Genomic DNA, 13,068 nt, shown 5'->3' with positions numbered 1-13,068 from the left:
CTCTGTCTCACACACACACACATACACACATACATGTGTGTACCCATGTGCATACAATTTCTCCTTAAAATGTTACTTCTTAAATTTTTCTCCATATTGGTCAAGAGACCAATGGAGGGGAAGGATACTGGGTGACTTTTTGGATCAATGCAGTGAAGTTATTAAACACACAAGATTAAAATAAATATTTATCACTTCAAGGAAATTTCAGCCAACCAACCAAATAATTATTTGGATCATGAATTTAATTCCAGTACAGATTAAAGGAGCTCTTCCTTGTAATAGAACTCAGGTGGGAAAATAATGGTGGTCTTAGGTATAATAACAATGCATAGCCTCAATTTTTTTTTTACTAAGAAATGATTACGCACTTTCTTTTCAGTAAGGATTCAGGGTCTCCTTGCCTCACGTTAACTTCCACTGTGTTCCCACTGACCATCTCTTTAAAGGCAAAACCTGCCCCCAGTCCCCTCCTCTGGGTCACTTTAAACCATACCAGAAAACAAAAACATTAGCCAGTCAGAATTAGTGGCTACCAATTTTTTTTATATCAGTAGAGATAACTTTATACACAAGGAAAAGGTCAGTAACCAATTAAGGAATAATAGATTGGGAATGTCAGCATCCTACCCTGCTGGCAATAGGGAATAGAGTGGACTCACCCCAGCCCTGCCCTAGCCCCCTCCCTCCCCTGCCTTGCCCCCCATAACATATGCCCCCTTTGGGAGGGAGGAGGAAATACAAAGTGAATACTTTGAATACTTAACAGAAAGTAGCTTGCCTACCAGGGACAGAAAAAGAAAATATGAAGGTATCAAGGACTGGGTGTGTCTGTGGCTCACCAGCCCACTTCACAGATGCTGCTTTCAGCTCCTCAGCCCTAATCACCATCATCTGTAACAGCAACCAATAAGATTGGGGGGTGGGGCAGGGCACCCAGGGACAGGGAACATCACTCTGACCCTGTCTCAATTCTCCACATGACTAGCCAAGATGCATTCTCTCTGTGCTTTACGATCCTCTGATGTTAAGTTTAAACATCACAGGTCTTTATGAACTTGAGACAAAAATCTGCCTAGCTGCCCATAGTTACTCCCTGAATCTTATATTTCCTTAAGAAGATCTTAAACTAACAGGCCAGGAAGGGTTACACAAAATTCTAAAAATCCACTCACACAAATATTCAAACAGAAGATGAAACTGGCTTTATGTTATATTACTTAGATGCCAGACTCAGAAGTCAAAAAGCCATAATGTCAAGGAGAATAAGTGAATGAAGAGAAAGGGCTACGGTTTAAAACAAAACAATTTTTTTTTGTTATTCTGAACTTGATAAACACCAACAAACATGAAAATTCCCACCTACAAGGAACAGAAAAAGAAGATTGCATAGGAAACTGTGAATCTATAATATGCAACTTGTAGGGGCTGGGAGATGATTTTGGGGTCCCAACGCCCCTAAACCTCTAAACCTACTACAGAAATTTTTCTCCTGGTTCTACTTACTTCAACCTCCATCAATTCCTGCAAGTTTTCCCAACAGAAGGGCTGTCTTAGCCAAAGAATGAAGAAGCACACTTTGCCAGGGCCCCAGAAGGTCCAACACCTCAAATTAACCAGAAGACTTCTATCTCCTAAAGAACATAAAAGTAGCAAGTAAGACCACATGCCTCACCTGTGACCCCCAGGACCTGGTTTGAGGCTAAACAGGAGACAAGTGTTTATCTGCTCTATGGTTAGTTTTCCTTCTAATTTCTGATCTGGCCAATATGTTGCCACTCCTATTGCATATCAAAACCATTATTTCCTCTTGACAACTTTCTGGCTCAATACTTCAGATGCAAAGGTTACAACTTCTGCCATTTAATGTGTCACTACAGGGCAAGAAGAAGCAGAGAGACTGAGTAAAACAGTTGATGGGAGGTGGAGGGTTAGGATTAGGGTTAGGGTTAGTGTTAAGGTTAGGATTAGGGTTAGGGATAAGGTTAGGGTTAGGGTTACAGTTGGGCTTAGAAATTAGGGTTAGTGTTTGGGCTAGGATTTGAAATTAGAGTTAGGGTTTGGGTTAGGGTTAGGGTTAGAGTTAGAGTTACTGATTTCTATAGGATTCTAAACTCTCCCCACTGTCTTATGTGAATAGGGATTGATCAAGGATTTTTTTCAATCAACTTGAAGTCATAGGGTTTTTAAAAGCACCTCTTCCTATACTGGGTCTGAATATGACCACTGGCACCTTGTTAGGAGGACAAAACAATTCATTATTGGGTCTCAAAGACTGAGGCTGCTCCAAAAATAAATTTGCTGATTTGGAGTCATCTCTTAGCTTCCCCTAGGGAACAAGTTCCAATGACAAAGAATATGATTTGGTTAGCTAGGATTAGTTTGGGGTATATGGAGCGTTCAGGAGTGAGGACAAGTGTGAGAGCTTGCCAAGCCCTTTCTAGGGCTGTTCATCTACCTTTTGTTTGCCTAGCTCTCACTTGCGGTTCCAAGAAGCTGTAGCATACGTAGTGGCCACACCCTCATAAAACCATCCCAGCAGATGAGCTAAACCAGGTTGAGGGTAACTGATGGGTCTCAAACCTTTTGGCAAGATAGGAAGGTATCTACTCCAAGCATGTGAAGACTTCCCCTAGAAGAATGGGTGAATGAGAACAATTTGTTTCCATGCCATTAAGGTGGCTGAAGCAGGCCTGTGGCGGCTTAGAGCTTGGTCAGGCATCAAAGACACCAAGGTCATCCACTGCATCCTGAGCCATTACCAATCATCTTTTTTTTTAATGGAAAATGTTTATTTTTCCCACTTAATAGCATTTAATTTTTTCCCAATTACATGTAAAACTAGTTTCCAACTTTCATTTTTATAAGATTTTGAGTTCCAAATGTTTTTCTCCTCCCTCCCCTTCCCCAGATGGCATGAAGTCTGATATAGGCTATACATGTAGAATCATATTAAACATATTTCTACATTAGTCACATTGTGAAAGAAGAATCAAAACAAAAGGAAAAAAACCATGAGAAATAAAAAAAAAGAAAATAATATGCTTTGATCTGTATTCAGACTCCATAGTTCTTTCTCTGGATATGGACAATATTTTCCATCATGAGTCCTTCTGAATTAATTTAGATCATTATATTGCTGAGAAGAGCCAAATCTATAAAAGCTGATCATCACATAATGTTGCTGTTACTATGTACAATGTTCTCCTGGTTCTGCTCACTTCATTCAGCATCAGTTCTTGTAAGTCTTTCCACGTTTTTCTGAAATCTGCCTGTTTATAATTTCTTATGGAACAGTAATATCCCCTACATTCATGTACTATAACTTTTTGAGCCATTCCCCAATTGATGGGCATCCCCTCAATTTCCAGTTCTTTGCCATCACAAAAAGAGCTGCTATAAATATTTTTGTACATATGGGTCCTTTTCCCTGTTTTATAATCTCTTTGGGATACAGACCTAGTAGTGATACTGCTGGATCAAAGGAAATGCACAGTTTTATAGCCCTTTGGGCAAGGTTCCAAATTGCCCTCCAGAATGGTTGGATCAGTTCACAACTCCACCAACAATGCATTAATGTTTCAATTTTCCATATCTTCTCCAATATTTATCATTTTCCTATTTTGTCATATTAGCCAATCTGATAGGTGTGATGTGGTACATCAGCGTTGTTTTAATTTGCATTTCTTTAATCAATAATGATTTGGAACATTTTTTCATATGACTGTAGATAGCTTTAATTTCTTCATCTGAAAACTTCCTGTTCATATCTTCTGACCATTTATCTATTGGGGAATGACTTGTATTCTTACAAATTTGTTTCAGTTCCCTATATATTTTAGAAATGAGGTGTTTATCAGAGATATTGGCTGTAAAGATTGTTTCCCAACTTTGTGCTTCCCTTCTAATCTTGGTTGCATTGGTTACACCAGTCATCTTGACTTTTGTCCTGCCTCTGGACTTCAGTGACTCAGGAAGAAACAGTGAGGCTGATGACTTTGTACAACTCTGCCTCACTTAAATCCAATTCACGAACAAGTCAAGCCATCACTCATGAGGTCACTGATCCTTTTCAAAAACAAACAATAGGAGCGGGTTATCTGGGACTCTTGGGAGGACCATCTCATCAGAAAAGTTACCATTTGGGGCAGCTAGGTGGCACAGTGGCTAGAGTACAGGCCCTGGAGTCAGAAAGACCTGAGTTCAAATCCAGCCTCAGACACTTGACACTTACTAGCTGTGTGACCCTGGGCAAGTCACTTAACCCCATTGCCCAGCCAAAAAAAAAGAATTTTAAATTTTTAAAAAAGAAAAGTTACTACTAAGTGTTGGGCTATAAAAGAAATGACAGACCACTTTATTCCCTCTGAGTCCTTTTTTTTTTTAACCTTTCCTCTTGTACTTCTAGAGTGCATAGAACAACTGTCTTCCTCCAACCTCTCAGATTTGTCAATATTTATTTTTTGGCAGAAGCCCATGGCCAGCCGTTCATGCTTGCCCAAGTAGCCTGAGAGAGTTAGGATTATGGGCGATGTTCTTCAAACTCAGCATGTGTCTAAAGAAGCAGAGATCCAAATTTCCTAGATAGAAGAATCCCAGAATGTAATCTTGGCAAAGTAGAGAAATATATTTGCCAGCACCGACCTTGGATGTTGCCTGAAGAATGCCTCTAAGTTAAAGGATTTGGAAATCTTACTTTTTACAGAGATAAAGGAAATTCCTGAGCAGTTGGCCTCTTGGAAAAAGAAGATTGCTGTGTGGCCCATAAAGCTGGAGAAGTAGTAAAATGAACAAAAACAAAACAAAACAAAAAGCAACTAAACTCAGTAGGTCAAGGAACAGATCTGGTTTTTGCTGTCTGTAATTACCATGATAATACAGGTCTGATTGGAAGGGGGTTCCATGCTCACCAGACCCAAAATGTGTTTTACTTTTGGACCTCAAAATCATGTACAGAATGCTACTAATGAATTATGTACCTTGAAGAGGCTGGCAAGACTGCTTTTTTTTTGTAAATGGTTCTGGTCTGCTAAGTGATATCAATTGTGTCAATTAGTTAAATTGACCTGGGGCACTAGTCACTGGTTGTTGACAGTGAGGGAAAAGCATACTGGAATGGGGGTTCAAGTCAATATCAGTAGAGAAAGATACACTGAACCCCTTAGGAGCACCCCTAGAATCCTACTCACAGGTTGCTGAACAAAGCTGAAGAAAATCACAAAACTAAGTGGACCGGGTCCTCTACAATTTATGCTACATAATTTCACTGGGCCCTTCCTGCTGCACCACCCTAGTCATTTCACTATTTTACTCACCATAGCAACTTTTCCAAACCTTTTCATCCATCCTCAAACCTCCCAGGCTTTACCCTTTCAGCTGAGAACATTGGCTCATATTTTACTGGAAAAAAAATAAGGCTATTCACTGAGAGCTCCGTCTTTTCCCCTTCCTCCTTATCTCGTATCATTTTAGAGTGCATAGAGCAACTGTCCTCCTCCAACCCACTTTTAATGTTTGTCTCTGGCAGAAGCCCATGGCAAGATGTTCATACCTACCCAGGTGGCCTGAGAAAGGATTATGGGCAATGTTCTTCAAACTCCGCATGTGTATAAAGAAGCAGAGATCCAAATTCCCCAGACAGAAGAATCCTAGAATCTAGCCTGAGCAAAGTAGGGAGATTTCTTTGCCAGCACCAACTTTGGGAATTGCCTTCAGCAGCTATCTTCTCCTTCACCCCTGTTTCACATGTAGTGGTGGCCCTTCTTCTTGCTGAAGCAAACCTCGTTCTTCTTGCACAAGTGAGGACAATATGGAATTATGACCAAAGAGTTATTAAATTACCTATACCCTTAGAGCTAGCAATACTTGGTCTATTTCTGAAGATAATTAGGGGAAAAGGAAAAGAATCTATATTTTCTAAAATGTTTATAACAGCTCTCTTCGCAGTGGCAAAGAACTGAAAATTGTAGGGATGCCCATTGATTGGGGAATGGCTGAACAAGTTGTGGTATATGATTGTAATAGAATACTATTATGCTATAAGAAATGATAAGCTCAGTGATTTTGGAAAAATATGGAAAGACTTGCATGAAATAATGAAGAGCCAAATGAGCAGAACCAAGAGAACATTATATACAGTAACAGCAATATTGTTTTAAAAACAAATAAGTTATTTTGACTATTGTAAGTACCCAAATTAACTATGAAGGGCATATGAAGAAATATGTTACCTGTATCCAAAGAAAGAATTGATAAATAGAAGTAGATATAGAATAATTTTACATACATATATACCCATTTGTGTCTAATGGTAGCCATCTCTAGTGTGAGAGGGGGGAGGAAAGAAAAAATAGAAATAACATGATAAATTTGTCATGTATGTGAGAGGAAAAGCAAGTTGTGCATAGTAGATTTGCAGTTTTATGTACAATAAACTTTCTTATTGTAATATGTTATTTTATTGTACTATATTATGGAAATGCTTGTTTTATTCCATAAATTAAAAATAAAATTTAATAATGGAAAAAACAAGTGATACTATTCCATCCTGTCTCTAGCAGATAATCCCTTCTACCAACCTTATCTCTTACCAATCTTCATTCTTTCACTGTCTACTGACTCTTCCTTACTGTTTATACACATGCCCATGCTTTCTCCATCCTCAAAAGAACTTTGCTTCATCCATGCATTCCTTTTAGCTATCATGATATAAAGTTCTTCCTTTTCATGGCAAAATTCCTTGAGAAGTAGGTATCTACCTTTGGTAGGTACCTCCCCTTCCTTTTCTTTCATTGTCTTCTTAACTTTTGCAATTTGGCTTCCGACCTCATTATTCAATCTAAAATATTTTTTCCCAAATTTACATTTCATAACGATCCCTTAACAGCCACTTCTAAAGAGTCTTTTTTCAATTTTCATCCTCCTTGATCCTATCATCAGCCTTGACCCTTGCCTTGATACTCTTTCCTCCCTTGGTTTCTGGGACATGCTCTTTCCTGATTGTCCTCCCACCTCTCTGACTGCTCCTTCATCTTCTTTGCTGGATCTTCATCCAAGCCATGTTCATTAACTGTGAAGGTTCCCCCAAGGCTCTGTCCTGAGCCTTTTTATCTTCTCCCTCTGTAATATATCACTTGATAAACTTATCAGCTCTTATGAATTTAATTCATTATCTCAATGCAAATAACCTTCAAATCTACTTGTCCAACTCTAACTTCTCTTCTGTCCTCCTGTCTCATATCTCCAACTGTCTATCAGATGTTTGACTCCAGATGACCCATAAGCCTCTTAAATTCAACATGTCCAAAACTGAAATTATTATCTCTCCCCCCCAAACCCCTCTCTCTTCCTAGCTTTTCCATTACTGTTGAGGGTACCTCAGTCCTCTCAAACACCCAGACTCACAACTTACTCTCTCCACCCATTTCCAATCTGTTGCCAACACCTGTCATTTTTTTTTCTTTTCAATAGCATTTTTTTCCAATTATGTGTAAAGACAATTTTTAACATTCATTTTTTTTATTTAAAATTTTGAGTTCCAAATTTTCTCCTCCCCCCCCAAGAGGATAAGCAATTTTTTATGGGCTATATATGTGCAATCATGTGAAACTTATTTCCACATTAGTCATGTTGTGAAAGAAGAAACAGTACAAAATGAAAAACATGCACATACACAAAAAATGGAAATAGTATGCTTTGATCTGCATTCAGATCCCATCAGTTCTTTCTCTGGATATGAATAGCATTTTCCACCACGAGTCTTTTGGACTTCTCTTGGATCATTGTATTGTATTACTAAGTCAGTCGTAGTGGATCATTGCACAATGTTGCTCATACTGTGTACAGTGTTCTCCTGGTTCTGCTCACTTCACTTTGCATCACTGCATGTAAGCCTTTCCAGAAGACCTGTCATTTCTACTTAATAACATCTCTCATATATACTCCCTGCTCTTCTCTGACACTGCCACCACCCTGATGCAGGCCTTCATCACCTCATGCCTGGACTACTGCCTTTTATCAGTCTTCCTGCTTCAAGTTTCTCATCTCTGCAATCCATCCTTCACCCAGCTGTCAAACTGATCTTAAAACACAGTCCTATGGGCCTGTGTGTTGCAGTGTAGATTGATTGAGTGCACTGAACTAGGAGGTATAGTGAATAGAGTGCCCGACCTGGAGTCAGGAAGACTCATCTTCCTGAGCTCAAATCCAGTCTCAGACACTTACTAGCTGCATGACCCTGGACAAGTCACTTAACCCTGTTTGCCTCAGTTATGTCATCTGTAAAATAAGCTAGAGAAGGAAATGGCAAACCACTCCAGGATGTTTGCCAGGAAAACCCTAAATGGGGTCATGAAAAGTTGGACATAACTAAAACTCCCAAAAAACAAAAGCACAGGTCTAACCATTTCATCCTTCTTCCCCATTATATAAACTCCAATGGTTTCCTATTACCTCCAGGATCAACTAAAAATGCTCTGTTTGGCATTTGAAGCCCTTTGTAACTTGGCCCCTTTCTACCTTTCCAGTCTTTTAAAATGTTACTATCCTCCACATACTCTTCAATCCAGTGACACTGGCCTCCCTGCTGTTCCTCACATGCAATGTTCCATCACTCAGATCTCTACATTTTCTCTGGCTATCTCTCATACCCAGAACCTTCTCTCCCTTCCTCTCTGCCTCCTGGCTTCCTTTGGTTCTCAGCTAAAGTCCCTTTTTCTGCAAGAAGCCTTTCTGAAATCTTATTGCCTTTCCTCTGAGACTATCTCCAATTTATCCTGTTTGTACATAGGGACTTTCTTGTTTGTTTCTTTATTTTTTACCTTTCTTTGTATTCTCAGAGCTTAGCCTGCTGCCTAATACCTAGCATGTGTTTAATAAATACTTTTTGAGCTGTGTGACCCTGGGCAAGTCACTTAACCCCATTGCCTAACAAAATAAACAAACAAACAAATAAATAAATAAATAAGTGCTTTTTGATTGGTTGAGGCAGGTTGCCAGATACATTCTGGGATAGTGAGTCCAGAGCATACTCTCCACTTGAGGGCCTAATTGCATTTTGTGGCTGATTGTTAATGGGAAGCACATCAGCTATGGATGCAGAAGGATGACCCATGGAGGTTCACAACCTTAAATCTGAGAGCAGAAGCCACCTTCTGGAGGCTGAAACCTTTGCTGTTGTTTGTCCTTCGTTCTCGAAGATGGCCAATGACATCAGGAGCGAGATGTCTTGACTTGCAAGTTAATTGCTTTTAAGTGAGGCAGAACTGTGCAAAGTCATCAGCCTCACTCTCTCCTCCAGTCATTGGAGTCTAGTGGCAAGACATGGGTCAGGAGTGAGAGACCTTGACCTTTTTAAAGTAAGGTCTTTGCCAGGTCTCTGTTTGTCTGAGGCAACACTCATTCAGTGACTTAAAGATAGGTAAGAATTGAGGCAAAAGATGGCCTCATTTGCCTTCATTAAAAAAATCAGTCTGAGAGGGGAAGACCTACTTACACAGGGTATTCCAAAAAGTTTTAATTATTTAAGCTTAAAACTGCACTAAGACTTTGGGGTGTTTTGCATGTGTATGGTATTTCTTGATAGAATATAAATTCCTTGGAATTTGGGATTGTTCCAATTTTTTTTTGGTCTTTTTCCCTAGCACTTTAGTACAGTGCATGGCATACAGTAAGTCTTAATAAATGCTTAATGATTAATTCCCACCCACCCTGACCTTCTCTCCTTTCTCTAACCTCCTCTCCTTTAGAATAAGTGCCACATAGTTTACCGCTTAGTAACTCTGTTTTTTTTTTTCTTCAAATCTCTTTATCTAGATGATAATGTCCTTGAGGGCAGAATCCATTTTTCATGCTTCATTGTATACCACTCTCCTGCTATTCTTAGCACAGGGCTACACAGGTAGTAGATATTTTTAAAAATACTTTCTGATTATTCATTGGTTGGAGAAAAAAATGACCCTTTGGTAATAAAAAAAATTAATAACTTTTGCTGCTCATCATTCTAAGTTTTATAATAATTCATCCTGGAAGGTCAACTACTGATGCTGAAATACTTTAGCCACATAATGAGAAGACAGGAGTCACTGGAAAAGACCTTGATGTTGGGAAGTATTGAAGGCAAAAGGAAAAGGGGATAGCAGAGGATGAGATGAATAGATAGTGTCATGGAAGCAACAAACATGAGCTTGGACAGACTTTGAGGGATAGTGGAGGAGAGAAGGGCCCGGCATGCTGTGGTCCATGAGGTCACAAAGAATTGGACACAACTGAACAAGAGCTTTAAAAATTTGTGTCTGTCAAAATGCTATTTTATCTTGGCATGTATTCCATAATGATTAAGGGGGAGAGGGAAGTATCACATCCTATTTGTGGTTGCAGAATAAATTTGAATGTTTATTGTTCTGAGGGTCCCCCAGGCAGGGAGAAGGAAAATAATTGTTTCTTAGAAGAGATCATGTACCAATTAGTATTGTACAACTTGAAAAATTATACACGACCATTTAAAGTTCAAATAGGCAATTGATAGAGCTGAACTAGAATTAATTAGGACAACCACCCACATCAGAGATCAGATCATTCAGCTTCTTAGAAGGGGAATTTCAGCAAATGGGACTCTTCTGTTAGAAAAATGAGTGAGAGGTCTTAATTGACTCTGTTCCATTATGTCAAATTATACCGAAAACCTCCCCACAGTGAGTGAAGACTGACAATGAGAACATCTGAGGGATGTGGGAGAGAAAATTGTCTTTTAGAAAGCGGAGGAATTGTTTTTGTCACTGCTCTTTTTGAACACTGTTGTTCTCTTAAAATAAAATTAGTGCTTGGCTAATTGGCTTTTCTGGAAGTGAATAACTTTTCAACAGCTTCAAAATATATTTTGGGCATCTGAAAATGGAGATTAAGTCGAAACCAGGAGTGTGTTAGAACCGGCTCTCACAGGCTCTCAAGAGCTGATTACTAAATTTTCAGTGGAAGCATTTACTCCTTAGAAATCAGCAAATATTAAAAACCAGGGATTAATATGTTGTTTTATTGATGGCCTAGATTTAAGAAATTGGTGGAGAAAATGTTTGTAACACAAATTAAATTTAAAAGTGTGTCATTAATTTTTTTTTGAAAGCTGGTTGTTAAAGATTTAATAGCACATCACTGGTTGAAACCAATATGTTCAGGCAACTACTTGTTATCGACCCTTCAAAAATATGCATTTATAGAATTTTAGAGCTCCATGGAATCTTTGTGATTGCATAGTACTATTCTCTCTTTTTATAGAAAAGGAAACTGAAGCCCAAAATGTTCAAGGAACCCTGGGAGGAAATGTTCAGGCCACCATTTATTTATTTGTTTGTTTGTTTGCTTGTAATATTTACTTTTTACCAATTTTTTTGTTTTTACATCACCTTCATTAACAAATATACCCCTCCCCACACTCTAATCTGGCAAACCATTCTTCATAACAAAAAATTAAAAAGGGGGTGGGGTGGAGAAGTAGGGGAGCAGTTCAGCAAAACTAATCAATACATTCCTAAGTCTGAAATGTATGCTTGCAATGTTCAATACCTATAGTCCACTACCTCTGCAAAGATGGGAGGGAGACACATTTTGTCATACAGCCTTTAGGCTAAGCATGGTCATTATAATCACAGCATTCAGCTTTGTTGTTGTTGTTTCACTTCTATAGTTCTAATCATTCTTTATGTCCTGATTCAGCTAACTTTAATCCATACCAGTTCACCTAAATCTTCACATGATCCAAAAAAAAAACATTTAAAAATTTTTTTAAAAATTAAAAAATAAATCTTCACATGCTTCTTCAAATATTTCATTGTTATTCTATCATTTCAGTCATGTCTGACTCTCCATGACCCCATTTGGGGTTCTCTTGGCAAAGACACTGGGGTGGCTTGCCACTTCCTTCTCCAGATGAGGAAACTGAGGCAAAAAGGGTTAAGTCACTTGCCCTGGGTCACACAGTTAGTAAGTGTCTGAGGCCACATTTGAACTTAGGAAGATGAGTCTTCCTTGACTTCAGGCCTAGTACTCTATGTATGCTACCTAGCTGCCCCAAATTTTCCATATTCATCAAGCAAAGGCAAGTGGGTGGTACAGAGAATAGAGATCTGGACCTAGAATCAAAAAGACCTGAGTTCATATGTGGCCTCAGATACTTACTAGCTGCGTGACTCTGTACAAGGTATTTAACCTCTGTCTGCCTCAATTTCCTCAACTGTAAAATGGGAATAATAATAGTACTTATATCCCAAGGTTGTTGTAAAAATCAAATGAAATATTTGTGAAGCACTTAGCACAGTGCCTGATGCCCAATAGGTGTTTAATAAATATTTGTTTTCTTCATTCCTTCCTTTTCCAATGGTACAGTAATAGTCCTTCTGTTTGCGTGCCACAATTTTCAAACCATTCTTACCATTTCCAAATCAATGGGCATGCAGGTCAATGTTTAAAAAATAGCTCTCCTGCTTTTCCGTCTTCCTCGGCCCCTTGGCAGTGGCGCGACCTCTCGGGCCACACGCTGCCCCTGGTCCCACTGCCACCGCCGCCATGCCCCGAAAACTTGAGGAAATAAAAGACTACCTGCTGACAGCCAGGCGAAAAGATGCCAAATCTGTCAAGATCAAGAAAAACAAGGACAACGTGAAGTTTGAGATTTGCTGCAGCAGGAACCTGTAAACACTGGTCATCACAGACAAAGAGAATGCAGAGCAACTTAAACAATCCCTGCCTCCTGGTTTGGCTGTGAAGGAGCTGAAGTGAAGGAATCATTCAATGTTCCACCTGCATTAAAATGTAGGGGGAAAAAAACCCAGCTCTCCCAAAACAACAGCAACAACACATTTGTGAAAAGTCCATTGGATTTGGCAATTAAGAGATCGTTGGTAACTTTGGAGAGAGTGGTGTCAGTGGAATGATGAGGTCAGAAGTCGGACTGTAAAAGATTAAGAAGAGAGTGAGAGGAAAGTAGGGACACTGATTTTAGCCAGCCTCCACAAGAAGGTTAACCACAAAGGGAAGATACAGGACAAGAGTCAGCAGGAAAAGAAGGATCGAGTG

General features: G+C 39.2%; 1 pseudogene; it reads left to right on the top strand.

Moving 5' to 3' along the window:
- Window positions 1–12,558: 12,558 nt before the first annotated feature.
- Window positions 12,559–12,813, top strand: LOC110208672 (large ribosomal subunit protein eL38 pseudogene; annotated as a pseudogene).
- The last annotated feature ends 255 nt before the right edge of the window (window positions 12,814–13,068 follow it).

This window comes from Phascolarctos cinereus, unplaced genomic scaffold, assembly GCF_003287225.1.
Source record: "Phascolarctos cinereus isolate Bilbo 61053 unplaced genomic scaffold, phaCin_HiC Scaffold_4;HRSCAF=312, whole genome shotgun sequence".
NCBI lineage: Eukaryota > Metazoa > Chordata > Mammalia > Diprotodontia > Phascolarctidae > Phascolarctos > Phascolarctos cinereus.
Note: the sequence above shows the minus strand (reverse complement) of the source record. Positions and strands in the feature narration are given on the sequence as shown.